Source organism: Sinohyriopsis cumingii, chromosome 19 (genome assembly GCF_028554795.1).
Source record: "Sinohyriopsis cumingii isolate HCF-2022 chromosome 19, ASM2855479v2, whole genome shotgun sequence".
NCBI classification, from domain to species: Eukaryota; Metazoa; Mollusca; class Bivalvia; order Unionida; family Unionidae; genus Sinohyriopsis; species Sinohyriopsis cumingii.
Window position 1 is genome coordinate 45,460,758 of NC_142979.1, and position 18,069 is coordinate 45,478,826.

At 35.6% G+C, this 18,069-nt stretch overlaps 1 long non-coding RNA gene across 5 annotated transcripts in view; it reads right to left on the bottom strand.

Moving 5' to 3' along the window:
* Positions 1–2,238: 2,238 nt before the first annotated feature.
* Positions 2,239–18,069, bottom strand: part of LOC149775623 (uncharacterized) — a 31,335-nt gene continuing 15,504 nt past the window's right edge. Inside the window, exons 1-3 of one of the 5 annotated variants that reach the window (XR_016416603.1) lie at positions 5,529–14,563; positions 5,013–5,080; positions 2,239–3,698 (exon numbers count right to left, since the gene is read on the bottom strand). This is a non-coding gene — a long non-coding RNA (uncharacterized LOC149775623). Of the gene's footprint in view, positions 5,081–5,528; positions 14,564–18,069 lie in introns of those variants that run through there. The other 4 variants (XR_016416601.1, XR_016416600.1, XR_016416602.1 and 1 more) reach the window with 4 other exon arrangements.

The window sequence follows — 18,069 nt, forward strand, 5'->3', positions numbered from 1 at the left end:
TTAAGCGAAATAGTGATGTAATTCTTTTGTAATGTCATAAACACTCAGTTATTCCAACATTATATATTCATGAACTCTTTTAAAATATTATACACAGTATAGTTGCAATCAATAATCCTATTCCTACAGTAGTATTTTAGTCGAACATAAAATTTGTCAACATATATAGTATAGTAACAGTAAATAATGTTGTCCTCATTGAAAACTTCGCTTATGTGCATATGGTGTGTGTGTGTGTGTGTGTGTGTACACACATTGCCTACATCAGGAGGAAAACCCCATGTTTACACACCAATATTAGGAGGACCTCTGCCATTAGGATATCCTCCTAATGATTTCTCCTAATGTATGTGGAGTAACATGTGAAAATATTTAAATATTGTAATTTATGTGGTTTTTGAAGTTAGATCGTAATAAATTTTGGTCATATTGGTTGGGCCGAAATCTTGGATGGATATGATAATAGGTAAAGAAAGTGTGTAAAACAATATTTCCCTATGTTATCTGACATACCTTGGGAGGACCTGATTGACATGTGTACCAATTGTCACTGGAAAGACTTGCTAAAGATATCCCTAATAGCAAAAAATATGTATTTATTAACTTTCTAAGATTAATGCTAATTGCTTTATAAGTGAGAGAATACATACCTGATTTGTGCAGTCCTCTCAACGTTGGTGTGTAAACATGTCGCATGATAAGTCCTCGCAATATCTGTGTGTAAACAAATTAACTATTGAAATATATCATGTTGATGTTAATACCAGTGACACAATCTCTCAACATTGATGGGCAGTCACTTCAGCACTTTATATTTGACACATATAGCCAGTAGTGTGCTGACGTACCGTTAAACGCTACATACATACATGCATGCATACATACATACATACACACATACATACATGCATGCATACATGCATACCACTCTGTAGGTATGTAATATTTGTGGGTGTCATCTACCTTTAATAAAGTGTGAAGTTACATGTTACAAGTCTGAGTTCGCAGGCTCGTATATTTAATTATGTAAATGGTGTTTTAAAATGTTTCGAAAGTCCTTATAAGTATTTCGGATGCTTATGGATCTGCTCAAGATAGACTGAAGTAATCTTAAATATGATTAGAGTTCGTGATAATAAATCGACCAGCTTGCCAATGTCAACGTTTGGATGACGAATAACATTTAAATAACCATTGTAAGTGTCTGTTATTTTTAACAGACAGCATGGATACTTTTTTCGAGAGTGATAGTGGCAGTACAATTATTGACAAAATAACAGAATTTCAAGAAAAACCGTTCTTCAATACGCTGACCAAACCGCTACGCATACCGATGCAAACTGACAGACTGTTTAAGGACAATTAAATGCACCATAACTGCCTTGTTACTCGGTTTTATTGCAATTACATTACTTTGTAGAATAATACCCAGGCATATCTTCGCAGATATCCAGAGTAAACCTGCTTAAGTAGAAGACGTATTTCATAGCAAAATTCCAATCTGTTTTTGTTAGAAACATAGATAAAATATATTCTTTCATGTCAATAATAATGATATTGTCGGTCGTCCTTTTGTATATACGTTCATATTTTGAGCCGATACTTGACCAAACAGCATCTAATCTTGCCATAAATTGGGTTTTAAATGTAAGCAACTAGCACATTCTATTTCTATTAAGGCTTTATGATAATTTAGATGACAGTAGTGTTAAAAGAAGCAAGTACGTATGATTTTGATAATAGTGACACGCGCACACAATTCAGTTAAGTGTTAAAGTAGCACCAGTCCTCAGTGGCCTACACATCACTTTAAGTACATGTAAAAAAATAAACGTTTTAAGGCTAGTGCTGAAACATTGTCTTTGCAAAAACATTTTCATTTCTTTGGCAAGGTTATGTGCATTTATTTTGTATCAGAAGGATAAATGAACAAGTTACCTTAAGGTATGGAGTTCATACAATCATATGCAACTACATTTGTGGTGAGAAATTGTACACATGCTGTAAATGAGACCTAACATTACTAGAATCTACCTTAAAGGTAATACCATTATGCAAGTACCTTTCCTCAACAGTTACATGTTTAAGAGTTTGCATCAAACATGTAGAAGAAATTACCCTCCTTAAGACGAACACTTTTTTCCAGAGGCTACTTGCTTAACTTACCAGAGGTGGTTGTTTAAGAGGGTTCTACATTATTAATCTACTTCGACGTAATACACAATCAAAACCAGTATGGAAACAAACTTATTTATTTTATACAGTAGAAACAACGTTTTGACTACTTGAAAATTAAGCACATTACCATTTTCAGTGCAGCCAGTGAAGGCCGAGCAAACACTTACCGGGCATATGTCGGTTTATTAAGTAAAAAGAACCTAAATCATATTGCAAAAATATCTCATGTATTAGATGACAACTCTATTTCGCACTGTAATTTTTCACTGTAGGTAAGTTTTACAAATGAAATTGTGCAGATCACATTTTACCGAATTTTAATATTGAGTGTATCATTTTGAGGTATTGAATTTGGAAGCCACTATACATATTAAGTTCTTCTTCATCACATCAGAACTTACCTCGATATTATATAAAATGTTTTGTAAAACTTAGTGTTTTATTTTTACCCGTATTTCTTGAATAAATAGCATTTTCACCACACCAAGAAAACAAATATTCTTGAGTTCCTGGATATACACTAATATATCGTGTTATTATGCCCCTTCTAAAATAGCATAAGGAGAACATGTTGTTTTGTTGTGAACCATGAAATATGCAACTTTATTACCTGTAAGTCATAAATAGATGATATTTTCCATGTTCAGACAATTACAGCAATGTATAATTACACATTTTTACAATTTTAGTTTTACATTTTTTTTACCAAAACCAGCTAAGGAAGACATGAAATTTTGTAGGCATACAGGTATGTAAATCTCCATGACGTGCTTAGGGTTTCAGCTCTTTGCATTATTTTCTTTTCAAATGTTTATTATTTGTGAGTGGAATAGGAACGGTTTAGACATTTGTTTGGTAGAAACGTTTAGTACAGTTGAAAAAGCAAGTTATACATAACATTTTTCAGGTGTATTATTATGCAGATGTAGACGAATTGATTATATGTTTAGGCTGACACAGCAATTTTACCTTTTGTTTTACACATTCTGGAACAGTTTCTCACATAAACAACTTTAGCATTTTTGAGTAACGGTTACTGGAGGTAGTGAAATTTTGTATTTTAGTATTACTATTTGTGGTCATATGCAGATGACTTGAATAGATTGTGATGTAATGATACGAAAATTGTATTAATTGTGGACACATATGAATGGATTGGACATATATTCCTTTGGTCTGCAGTGGGTTCATGCTTGTTTTATAAGCTCAAATCTATATGATTAGATGTAGTGCTGAAAAGAGATCTTCTGTAAACAACATGACATTGGATTCATTGTCAGATTCGATTACTTGTTGTGACAAAAATACTTTCTTTTTTAGCTCCTTTATTGCAAGCACGTTCTCCACTTGCAAACGAAAATAAGACGTCACCAGCTTCTGCCTGCCAATATATGAAATATTGTCATGACATCCTGACACTCTTTCTTTCGAAGCACTCTCTCTGCCAGGAAACATATCTCAAATGCTGTCAAGAATGCATCTTCTCTTCTTTTGTCCACTTTTTTTTGGTTTCGCTTCCTCTGGAGGGAGAAAGAAAATAGAGATAAAAAAAAAGATATATGACAATAACTATATTATAATTTAATGGGAATACTAAAGACTCCATTATAAGAGTTCACAACATTATTAAATAAGGGTTTCTCAAAAGTACAGGTACCATATTCCCCAAAACTGTGAATTAGAAGTTTTAGTCTTAACGTCATTGCATATGCTGGCCTCAGTATTGTTTTCTTCCCTTTAGCAGATTCCTTCTCCATGATAGTATTTCCTTTCACAACGTTCTACCTGGATTTTTTTTTATTATATGGTTTACAAATGTTATCTGTGGTAAGATAGTTCAATAATGAAGATGTAAAATACACGGTTGGATTAACTTGACTGATATTCAGAACTGAACTACTTTATTATTATTATTATTATTATTATTATTATTATTATTATTGTGATTATTGTGATTCTGCTTGTTTATTGCCATGGGCTTGGGTCCCTTAATAAACTCCTCCTTGATAGACTTGCTCCAAACGTGCATGGTTTGGTCTGGTTTGATGGTTTACATCACATCAACACAAATAGTCTATTTGATACTGTGGCAACTTGAATTACCCGAGGACACATTATAGCAGCCATCCCCTGCTGATATAATAGCAGGATTCTAACCTGCCCAGTTATACTTATAAATTCAGGCATAGTTACATATGTTACGGTTGTATGCATAGTGGTTGTAAAACTGATTTTAGAAATAAAATGAATAATAGATTCAAAATCCACGAGGTACAGTGAAATATCTCGGTTTAAACATTCATCGGAGACAGCTTCTGTTGAGTTCATGAAAACCCATTGGACTCTTTTGTTAAGACTAAATTAAACATTCAATTCGCTTATGTAGATAAAGTTTTTTCACATTTAATTACAGATGTGGTTTCAAAAAGATCAGATGTTGTACCTATTGACTGTACACAAAGTAAATAAACAAAATTTATAACATGTTAATTTTTTAACATTTCCTTAAAATTTAAATTTCACATATACGGCATATACAAATCAGTAATAGGCATTGTGTATGCATTACGTTCCATTCCTTTACAAACAGGATCAATTCAGTTATTTAACAATAGTCCCAAGTGGGCCTGAGAGGTCTAATCTGACTGAAAAACTATATAAAGAGCCAAATGCCGTGGTAATTCGCAGTGCAAATTATGTCCGAATGATCCTTTATGACATTTAAAGTTTCCCTAGTTTTAGTAATGACAGCCTTATTCAATGGCAGGTTAGCATCATTTGTACAATATTGAAACAGGTTCATTCGACCCCACTGAAATAAAAATTGATCTCACCGGCTATTTGAGCCTGGTCTTTATCATGACTTGTGCTGACGCTGCAAGTTACACTCGGGTTGCCTTTCCTAAAAAAGTTACATTAGCAGGTGACGAAAGAGAATCCAGTCTGGTTAAAATTTTGATTACCTTGAAAGATGAAAAGCTTATATAAATTCTATCATCTAAATATTTTCACATGTCACCCCACATACATTAGGAGGAAGCATTAGGAGGATATCCTCCTGATATCAGAGGTCCTCCTAATGTTGGTGTGTAAACATGGAGTTGTCCTCCTAATGCAGGTAAAGTGTATAATCGGTTGTCTTCTTCCATTAAATGAGTGAAAGCAATTTCATGATCAGTTTCGATTATGTAATCAACATAATTTTGAAGACCACCATATTTACAAAATAAAAATGTATTTCATGAGGATAAATATCTCTATAGTTGTGCATATGAAAACTGATATGAAAGAGGTATTCTTGCATAGATAATATTCCAAACACATTTGGTCTTCTGTGATGTTGAACTTACCCATTCATACATTCTGCAGTTGAAACTTCTCTTACTTAAGTCGGAAACATCGTACTGCCGTAAATAATTGTAATGCCCACAGTTGTGTCTGAGATAAACCATTCCATTGTGAAAAGAAAGTTTCATAATGTTCATGTATAGGTTGACGTTTTATAATTTGCTTTATTTAATGAATCAGAATAAGGAATGAATTAATGTTTCAGTTCTGTCTTTATTTACATCTCTAAGAGCCTATGACGACTATATTTCGCAATATACCCCGCATGACTGACCTTACAATTCCATCTGATATATCACAATGCTTACTCGTGTACACAACCACTTCACTTTAACTAGCCAACCATAAATAGCTCCAAACTTGTAAATATGTTGATTATTAGAAACTTGACAACACCTATTTACAGATCCTATGCAATCTACGTGACAGAATTTAAACCAAAAAATAAATACAGTCATGCACCAAAAGTAGAAAGAACGTATATATACATAACATCTCTCCTCCTAACGGAGAAAAAAGATACTTCATGAATGACACAAAATATATAAAGCAAAGCGCTACAGTACAAAGCTACGTGAGAGTGCATCTGTAATCAGATTCCCATTTCCTTTGATGTGCCTAATTCCGAAGTTATATTACTGCAAGATCAAACCTTAACCTTGATAGGTTGACCTTAACCATGTTCTACATTATTTCCTACAAATTTAACACAAGCTAGGCGAAAACTCACTTTTAGTCCAATTAATTGTCAATTTTGTCTCTTGCAATCTAAAAAAGAATTTCTGGATAGTTTCCAGGTGGTCTTTCAAGGCGTCACTGTGTGTTGTGATCTCTTCGATGTATGCATCAAAGTCATCTACATGAAATGTACGATGTTCATTAAATGCTCGAATGTTGAGAGAGAATTTTTCATATCGAAAGGCATCACTTTATATTGGTAAAGTCTACCCGGAAATGCAAATGACAACATTTCGTTTGCATTTCCGCAAGTGAAATTTGCCAAAATGTATTGTACACGTAGAAATTGGTGACATAGTTTTCATTTCCAATTTTGTCAATGCGGTCTTTGTTTGTTGGTATTGCAAATGAATTTTGTTTTGGTGACACTGTTCAATGTTTTGTAGTCAGTGCACATAGGTAAAGTTGTTGTTGTTGTTGTTGTTCGGGGTTTAACGCCATTTTTCAGCACAAGATAGGCTATACATGGCGACCAGTATAACTGGTGGAGGAAGAACCCTGGAAAACCCAGGGAAGAACCACCGACCCACGAGAAGCTACTGGCAGGCTTTCCCACCGTACCCACGCTAGCCGAACCCTTGCAGACAGAGGTGAGATGGCAGTGATCCGAAACGGTGAGCGCTTTAGACCACTCGGCCACTCGGGACCCCCCATAGGTAAAGTATTATATGGTTTTGGTACTAGTATACATGGCGAACTACAATTACTTTGCTTGGTTCAATAAAATCGTTTGAAATATATATTCAATTTCCTTTTTCAAACATTTCTTCTTGCAAGATATATCCTGTAAAGATGCCGTTTCACATGCGTAGAAGCCACGATTACATCTTCATGGTAGATTGTATTAGTTCGTTTTGGAATATTTGGAAATAAGCGCACATATTCACAAATCAGCTGTTTTAACCCATACCTTTCTTGTGTGAGTAGAAATGAAAGCGTCTGACCCAGATTATTTCAAATATCGGAATTCTGAAGACTGGTTACGCCAAAGTCACTACAGTCTGATTGCAAGAACTTATGGTAATGCGAAGTAAATCCCAAATAGTCCTAATCGCGTTATCACAAGTTCAAATGTATGATGTTCCAACTAAATTCCAGTGGTATTCCAAATAATTTCCAATATTTAATGCGTTGACGTGCGTGTAATCTAAAATATGCTAACATGCCAGTGGTCAGTAGTGTGACGATATGCTAACAGTGTTTTTGATGTATCACAATAATATAATCAAAAAGTCTTCTTGTCTGAATTCCCAAATATTCCAAATTAATGTTCCAGTCCAAGAATATTATTGATGAGCACTTTGTAATTCTGGTGAATAATATTTCGAATCAATAATTCTGCCCAAATGGAATACTGAACATAAAAAAATTCTTACTCTGCATCAGATATTAACTGCAGGAAAGATTAATTTCTCAAGTAAAGAAGATTATATTTAAAACAACTAAGACACATAATAAAACCAGGATGAAGGTCAAAAGTTCGATTCTAGAAGACTTTTAAGTTGTCCACAAGATAAGGCCTGTCACCAAATTATAATAAAGAACATGGGAAACATCAGGTAGACCATGTGTTTATGGGGGAATTCCAGTGTTATAGACCCAGAGAAAAATAAATGTTTACTTAATAATTATCTGACTAATTAATCCACAGTCATGGGAAATATTAGCTATGCATTATGTTGTTTACAAAATAAATGTTATTGGGCAGGTACAACATGGATTTGATATTCGACAAGGTCAGGTTCCTAATACTTATGTATATACCATATAATCATTAAGAGAACCAACAAACAATTCAAATTGAATATAAGAAACATAGTACTGACCACTCGTCATAGGCACCAGCAGGTACAAAACTCACCACCACCACCTAGACGACATTGTGAAATCTGGTTGGTTACACCAGGGACAAAGAGATTCCGAAACCAAAGAAATTAAATTTCAGAAATAAGTTGTAACTTATCTGAAATTCATATCATGAAGGTTCACCCAATTACTGTTACGACTCTAAGGTCAGAAACTGAGAAACAGAAAAAAGCGCTCCATTTACTATTATTTTAGAGGTTTAATATTTATACATAGCTTTGATCCAGTTTATCAAATTTTGGCCGAAGCCACATTTTTCTAATGATTCAAAAATAAATTGATGTTCTATTCGATCGAACGCCTTTTCTTGATCAAACAGATACATTACTCCCTTTTCTCCTTTAGCATTTAAAAGATTTATTATTTCATTAATTGATAGAGTATTATTCGTAATATTTCTTCCCTTCCCCCCACAGCTCTGGTTTATATCTATTATCTTGTTTAAACAATTTCGTATTCTATTGGTTATGATTTTGCGAAAGATTTTATAGTCGTTATTTAGAAAGGTTATCGGTCACCAGTTTTTTTTTTATCAATTCTTTGTCCCCCTTCCCTTTATAGATTAAAGTAACAATTCCCTCCCTTAGTGTTTTCGGAATATCCCCTTTTAACAGTATATTGTTATATAATAGTTCTAGAAAATCAACTAATTCGTATTTAAATGTAATATATAAGTCTGAGGTTATGCCGTCGGACCCTGACAAATTCTCTTTTTGTAGGCTATTAATTGCTTCTAAGATTTCTTTATCGGTGATAAAGTTTTTGCATTTCTCCTTATCTTCTGTAGTAATTTGCTTATAATTAGTCTTTTCTATATAATTATATATTATTTCCTTGTTGATATTTTGAGATTCATGTATTTTTGTGTAGTATTGTTTTATATATTCTAAAATATCTGTTTTATTTTGGTGGATTATGTCGTTTTCTTGTATTGATTCTATCTTTTTATTTTCTCCCCTTTTAATTTCCATTCTGTATAGCACTCTCCCCTTTTTATATATATTCCCATATTTCCCTGATCTTTTTTTTTATTTCCTGTGCAATCTCTTTCAATTTTCTCCCATTTATTGATTATTCCCTTATCTAATTTTGTTAATGGCCTTATAGATGTCATTATTTCTAAATATTTTTCCTTTAGACATTGTTGTTGAAGTTTTTTTTGTGTCTTACTATGATATGTGGTAATTCGTTTAATTTCACTTTTGATTGTTTCCCAGTCTTTCATTATGTCCCCAGTATACTTTTCCTTGAAAATCTTGAGGTATGTGCGAACAGGGCTCACATACAGATCATCCTGCATGAGAGCACAGTTCATTTTCCACACTCCCTGTTCCCATTTTATAGTGTTCGGAATAGCTATTTTAAGTAATACTAATTTATGATCTGCTATTTTTTCTTGTATAATTTCACATTTCTTAATGGTATTTGTCTCGGTTTTAGATATGTAAAATGTATCAATACGACTTTCTTTATGGATTTCATATTTAAACGTATATTCCCTCTTATTATTTAAAAATCTATAAACGTCTACAATATTATTTGTTTTTATGAAAGTATGCATCCATTTAAAGTTTTTTTTATTATTATTTTCCGTCAATCTATCACTTTTATCTTCTTCTGTTAGTATCCAATTAAAATCTCCTCCGATTATACATGGTTCTAGAACATTTTTGAGTATAATGATTTATATTTTGAATAAATGTAGTTTTCCTGTTTTTTTACACCTGGTGGCGCATATATATTAAACATGTTCCATTTATTTATTTTTAAGTTAATTAGACGTCCTTTTAGTTAATTAGGTATTTCCATGTTTTCAGGGTTCAATCCCTTGGCGGATTGCCTGATAATTGTAGCCACTCCAGCTCTTATGTATGTAGGTGGTTACTAATAAAAAATTAGTGCATTTAGTTCTTCCTCTGATCTTTTCATAATGTGTTCCGGCATTCCGTGCGTTTCTTGCATTAATATTATACGAGTTTTTAGCTTGTTCAATGATATTATCTATTTTATTATTTATACCATTAGTGTTCATAGTCAGGATTCGCAGATTTGATTCCTCCATCCTGACTATGGGCTAGTCGTTAAGTTTTTATTTTGTGTTAGTAGGTTCTAGTTTATATAATCGTTACTTGTTTATTTTGCAATTTTGCTAGTGGGTAGTTTTTTTGGCCCTGTATTCTTCGATGCTGATTGTTCTTTTATCTTCTCTATTGAGACTGTTCTTTTATCTTCTCTATTGAGACTGACTGTTCGTCTTGTTTGCTCTGTTTCTTTTGTTTCCTTTCTGGATTTTCTTGTCTCGTTTCCTGGTGATCTAAGCTCTCATTAATCTCTTTTTCTGACAGTGTTCTGGGCGTTGATACTGTCCTTTTTCTTTTTTGTGTTATTGTTGGTGTTGCAGGCTCTTGTCTTGGTCAAGTTGTCGTGGTTACCACTTGTTGCTCCACTGAAGTGTCTGTGTCCATTGTCTCTTCAACAGTCTATATATCTGGACTTGTCTGTATATTGTCTAGAGTTTGCTCCAAATTTTGTGGTGTTGTTTTTCTGTTTCTTCGTCTCATCGAGGACAGAAGGGGGCTGTCTGTCTCTATCAGTTTTACTTCCTACTTTATTTGTATTTGTCTGTCTCTAGCTCTTGCCCTTTTCTTTTCTGATGAGCTAGTTTGGTCAGCAGATTCCTATTTAACTTGTGGGCTTCCTGTAGTGTCATTTTGAGTTTGTATATCTTGTTCAGGTTCTGGTACTTGTACTAGAATCTTTTCTGTCACTGTATCTGTTCCTTTGGGTACTGAACTGGACAGTGCTTCAGCATATGATTGTGGGGCTGTGTTAATCTGCCTTTCTGTATTCTGCGGTGGTGCTTGTTGTTTGCATTCTCTCAGTAGGTGTCCAGTATTCCCGCATTTGTAGCATTGCCGGTCGTGTTGGCATCCTTTATACATGTACCACTATTTTATAATAAAACCCATAATTTAGAAAAAGGGTGGCAGCTTCTTTACGTCTTCCGGTGTGAGGCTCACTATCCTCACGCCTGTGTATACTGAGGGGAATCCCCAGTATGTGGCCATTTGTGCAGTAGTGATTTTGATGCCGTACTTATTTTGCAGTTTGTTCTTAATTCGATCGTCGGTGTTTCCATTGGGAGTCCTGAAAAATGTACATCTATCAATATATCGTCAATTTCTTGATCAAGGGCGGCGGGGCGTAGGTCTTCACTGCCTTGCCTCTGAACTCTATTGTCTGATCATTGTCATATAGTGGCTTTCCTCCTTTTGCGAAGAGGAAGTATAGCCCTCTGCAACCATTTTGCAGTCCTTTGATGTCGTTAGTTTGTGTTCCCTTGCCAATTAGATACTGCAGGATCTCGGATGGGCGCGGCCTTTCTGCCTCATTAAAGCTTGTAAGGTCCAACACCTGGCACCCTGGTGATCTATACGCAAGTAGTGGTTTTCCACTATCTGTATTCTTCAGGTTTGTGGGAAAGTAATTTGTAATCTTTCCTCCAGTTTGTTCTTTAGTTGGCATTGCCATTTTGGGCAGTAAAAACTACCCACATAATTTGATAGGGGCTAAACACCCTTAAACTTCCAAAATGCAAAAAAAAAAAACAAAAAAAAAAATAATAACAAAAATTTACACAGTATAAATAATGGCACCTTACAAAGTATAGGATAAAGAATACCTGGAGATCCTTGTATGAAAATCACAATCAATCACAATGAATCACGGAATAAAAATCCTTAAAGCAGGGGTAAGCTTTCTGACAAGATTCGTCGTAGTGTAAATCCCGTAAAGGGGCAAGTTTCCCGACAAGACTCGTCGTAATGTAGTTCGCTTGTAGAGAATTTGCTCTATATGTATACTTGATGTGACATATATGCGCAGCTAGGTACTTAGGTTTTTCCTTGCAGGCAATTTGCACATGCAGCATGGTTTGAGTTTCGCTCAGTATTTCGAAATAACTAGAGCCAAAAAAATATACCACCCTCGGGTGACGCTGTACGCGGCAACGAAACCCGAATACATTTTTGACAACATGTACATATTGATATAACTCATACACAATTCCGTGACATACTGTACAAAGCATTTCCATTAGAGTTTGTTATACTGTATATAGTATTTCGATTAAAGTTTGTTATACTGTAAGCTTAAGGACAGATTGGTCAAAATATAATATTGCAGAGTCACAAAATGAATGATTGAAAAATGTGTTTTAGTAAAAACTTGTAATTATGTCTGTTATTGTTATCTAACAATAAGTTTTCTTATGTTTTGGTATAAATTTTTACTATGGGACAAGGCAAATGCATGTAAGTGAGATCATATTTGTGACAATATAATAGATGATATCGATTTATTCATTTCTCTTAAGTTAAGTAATTTATGTATGTGTTGATTAAAAATATTTTTGACTTTGTTGATATTATTAATAATTACTATTCCGTACTACTGCTTTTGAATAACCGGCAGTAAAGTTTTTTAACAATCAAATACGGTCATATATTATAAGATTGCTTAATATATGACGGGCAGGTCAATTATAATAATTCTTCGTTATCTAAGATATTATTACTTGTCACAATGTTAAAATGTGGTATTATAAAGATCTTTTCAGGAAACATATTGTGCAGGTTATCCTTAATTTTTAATTTAGTTTAACTCCAATAATTATGAGTTGACTGAGTATCCTTCAATTTGGTTTTATTTAAAGGTCAAGTGATACTGATCTGGACGTCTGATACTTCGGTAAATTATAGCTACCTTCCTCGGTTCCCGATCAGTTTCCAGTGAACTTTAGGTGAACCACTGTCTGTATCATCAACGTATAACATAAAAAACAACAGCAATAACTCCATTCCACTCCACACACCCACTCCCCCACTCATGCGACCACATGTCAAAATTAGCAACCCAAGCTGCTAATTTAGATCCTCAAACCACGTAAAACTGCAGTCATTCCTGCATTTCAAATGTCATCTGCGTATACACAAAGCATGACTTTACGAGCTACTCTCCATTCGTAAATTATTGCATGTTAGCTTGGGTATGTTTCACCAGCTGTTATTAAGATCATGGTCTTATAGCGTGTGAGTATGGGATAGAACTAAATATAGTCCGGACGGACCCACTGGTATTCAAACCTTCATCCTTTCGATTACAAGTCTGACATGCTAAATGCTGAACCGCTACCTCATCTTGGGGAAAATGAGGATTCAGAATTCTTAGTCTGACTGACAAAACCGCCTTTTTTTTAATTGTAAAAAACAATACATTTTATTTTTAGGGCTACAAAACAATGTGACATCCACTTTCTAATCCATTTTTCTTTTCTATATAGCCATCTCACCTCTGTCTGCGTGGGTTCGAGTCTCGGATTCAGCCAATGTGGGCATGTGAGAAAACTTGCCAGTAGCTTCTCATGGGTCGGTGGTTCTTTCCGGTGTTTTCTCGAGTTCTTCCTCCACCATTAATACTGGCCGCCATGTATAGCCTATCGTGTGCTAAAAACTTGCGTTAAACCCTACAACAACAACAACAACAACAGCAACAATTTTCTATATACATATACAGCTTCACAACATGTGTATACATGCTTTCACGTTTGGACGTGACATTTGCCATGTGGCCAATATCAGGCACAAGAAAACAGACCGTATCATAACTGGCATACCCAGGGCAGGCCCAAGAAAACAGCTGCAATATAGGTAGTGAGAAAGCTTGCCAGTAGCTTCTCGTGGGTCGGTGGTTCTTTCCCGGGTTTTCCCGGGTTCTTCCTCCACCATTAATACTGGCCGCCATGTATAGCCAATCGCGTGCTGAAAAATGGCGTTAAACCCAACAACAACAACAAAGCAATATAGGTAGCATATTCAGGTCAGGCCCAAGAAAACAAACTAGCGTAACTGGCATAGTCAGGTCGGTCCAAGAAAACAAACTAGCGTAACTGGCATAGTCAGGTCGGTCCAAGAAAACAAACTAGCGTAACTGGCATAGTCAGGTCGGTCCAAGAAAACAAACTAGCGTAACTGGCATAGTCAGGTCGGTCCAAGAAAACAAACTAGCGTAACTGGCATAGTCAGGTCAGGCCAAAGAAAGCAAATTGTAGCGTAACTAGCATAGTCAGGTCAGGTCCAAGAAAACAAACCGTAGCGTAACTAACATAAGCAGGCCCAAGAAACAGAATGTAACGTAACTTGCATAGTCATATCGGGTCCAAGAAAAACAAACCGCAGCGTAACTTGCATACACATATGATGCTACATAAGTAACATATAAAATGAGAGCTATTTCTTTAAATAAGAGCAGTAACAAGAATGTGTTGTCTCCTTGTTCACCTGCATTGTGCTTTATTCCATGTATATCTGCAGCGATTTACCTCTAATCAGTAACTAATCATATAAACTTGTCAGATCATGAAATAAATTTGTGGCGTTCTGTAAACTCTGTTTTGTAATTCATAGAATCACGAAGATAAGCTAATGGTATGAAAAGATTATGTTATGCAATTCATAAAAACGCGAGGGTAAACCGATAATCGGAAAAGATGGTTAAGAAATTAATCGACACAACTGGGCTAGCTGAAAATCGAAAAAAATGGCAGTTATGTAATTAACAGAAACAAGAAGGCTAACTGGCAATAGAAACAGATGGCGGTTATGCAGTTCATAAAAACGAGTGATAGCTAATAATCCGAAAGGACTGCGGTTAGATAACACTGGTCAACAGTGAAATCATTACTGACTTGAAAAGGCCCTAATCTGTAGTATTTTGGTGTGCCGAACACGAATATAACCGTGAAAAATTTGTATTGGCTCTCGTTTTGAAGATGTTCATATACCTCATTTTCGATGTTTCACTGTGTAAATTTCTCCAGTAGGACTGCAGCAACATCCGGAATAATGATGTAACATTGCATAATACCATCATGCTCACATCATCCACAGTTGATTGCATCATTTTCTGATGCAATGCAATACTAATGCCATGCGGCTGCTGAAGTAAGTTGACGTCAGCAGTGTACTATACATGTGTAGGCCTATTATACTAATGCCAGGCGGCTGCTGAAGCTGACGTAAGCAGTGTACTATATAAAGCCCAATCAGATAGGTTCAGCATTTAAAATATTTTAGACGTTGTGCGAGACAGTTCAAGCTACTGTTACATAAAACTTATTATTTTATCCATTTACGTACAATAAAGAACAGTAATGCCTCGAAAGTGTGTTAATACCGCGGACAATTTTTGCTATATTTGTGGGGAAGTGACATTTGCCAACCAGAAGAAAAGTATCAATTCTCAAGTGAAGAAGGCATATCATCTTTACTTCGGATGCAAGGTTGGTGACCAAGACAAGCCTTGGGCTCCGCATATATGCTGTGCTACATGTACAACACAGCTTTCACAGTGGTTGAATTGCAAAAGGTCATCAATGCCGTTTGCAGTCCCAATGGTGTGGAGAGAGCCAAGCAACCACCTAAATGACTGTTACTTCTGCTTGGTTCCTCCTCTTTCCGGCGGAATAACGAAGCGAAAGAAGTCGAGAATAGTCTACCCAAACATTCCGTCTGCATTGAGACCAGTTCCACATGGTGAGGGACTTCCTATTCCAGAACCTCCAGCAGAATATTCTCTTGATTCATCTGACGAAGACAAAGGTGAGTCGACCTGTTCTTCTCCTGGTCCATCAGCATGCAGTGATCCAGATTTTCACTGTGGTGCATCATCAACCCCACACAGAATAACACAGGAAGAACTAAATGACCTGATTCGTGATTTGGACTTATCAAAGAACAAGGCAGAATTGCTAGGATCAAGACTCCAACAATGGAATCTTCTAGAAGAAGATGTCACAATTACTGCATATCGAAAGCGCCACCAGCAATTGGAGCCTTTCTTCAGAAAGGAAAGTAATCTGATATTCTGTTCCGATATTGAGGGCCTCATGAATGCTTTAAAAATCACTCATGACCCACAAGAATGGAGACTATTTGTGGACTCTTCGAAACTGAGTCTCAAGGCTGTGCATTTGCACAATGGAAACATTCTTCCATCTATTCCAGTAGCGTATGCTGTCCACATGAAAGAGACATACGATAACTTAAGGCAGCTACTGAATTCCATTGAGTATAACAAGTACAGCTGGCACCTCTGTGGTGATTTGAAGGTAGTTGCCCTTTTAATGGGACTGCAGCAAGGATATACAAAATACATGTGTTTCTTATGCGAGTGGGATAGCCGAGCAAGGGAAATGCACTACATGAGGAAGGAATGGACTCACAGGCAGAATGTAGCCATTGGAGAGAAGAATATCCAACACCCAGCTCTGGTTGAGGCTCAGAAAATCTTGCTACCACCCCTTCACATCAAACTAGGTTTGATGAAGAACTTCGTGAAAGCCATTGACCGGACTTTGCCAGCATTCCGATACCTGCATGAAAAATTCCCTCGACTCAGCGAAGCAAAGATTAAAGAGGGAGTTTTTGTGGGTCCTCAGATTCGAGAGCTTTTCAAAGATGACCGGTTCAACAACTTGCTGGAAGGTGACGCGAAACAAGCATGGAATGCTTTTCGCCTAGTTTCTACAAACTTCCTCGGAAATGTTAGGGCAGAAAACTATAAGGAACTAGTAGAAGACATGTTGATGAAGTATAAGAAACTTGGCTGCAATATGTCTCTAAAGATTCACTTCCTTCATTCCCATTTGGATTTCTTTCCTAGCAACTGTGGTATTGTTAGTGATGAACACGGCGAACGTTTTCATCAAGATATCGCAACAATGGAACAAAGATACCAGGGAAAATGGTCCACTACAATGCTGGCTGACTACTGCTGGACACTCCTCAGAGATGCTCCCGAACAGCTGTACAAGAGACAGGCGAAGAAATCTAAGATGTAGTCAATGACTTGATTTTTTATAGGTAGGCTATTACAGTTGACCTTTTACTATTGGAATGCATTTCGTTATGTAAACATTAATTTCTTGCAGATTACAAAAAAAACTAGAGCCAATTTTGCAATTTGACTGTCATATTCGTGTTCAGCACATAAAAATTGATAAGAATTGACTAATTTTATTTCAGTAACATGACTTTTGTAAAAATTTGTTGTCCAGTGTAATTCATAGAAAAACGAGAGGTAGCTGATAGTCAAAAAAGATAGCTTCTATGTAACTGATGCAAATACGAGGACTAGCCGGTAATGGGAAAATATGGATGTTACGTAATTCATGGAAACACGAGAGCTTGTTGAAAATCGGGAAAAGTGTTATTACGTAATTCATAGACAGATGAGCCTAGCTGATAATCGGAAAAAATGTTTGCCAAGTCATTTATAGAAACACGATGCCTAGCTGATGGCCAGAAAAGACGGCTGTCAGGCAATTCATAGAAAAAACGTAGGCTAACTGAAAATCTGAAAATATGGCTCGTGAAATTGGGTTAATATGACAATCATAGCCCTCGAACTAAATTTTGTCAAGTGGGTTGGTGTGTGTCATTTCCGGTCAAACACAGTTCAAACCATTCAAAAACCATTTTCCTTTTATTCAGGTGTCCTCTCACGAATCCTTAGTTGTATCACTATACTCTTCACTAGCATCAAGATCGTCACTTTATTCACATTTGTCCGTTTGCATTTTAATCATAAATGGGTCATTTTGCAAATGAGATTACAACATTAGAAAATTTAAACCTTTTAAACAAAAGCTTAATTTAAGAAATTTGTATCTGTGAAATGACCTAAAATTCAAAGAGGTTAATGAGAATGTTTCCTTGATTATGAACTTGATCCATTGTAAAATAGGCAAGCGTTCTTGTTACAGCATGAATTAGCATCACTTTAAACTGATTCATCTTAAGGATGATGGCGTTATTAAAAGGGTTTAGAAAAAATGTGCAAATATAAAATTTGAAAAACTGAAATATGCTTTTTGGTTTC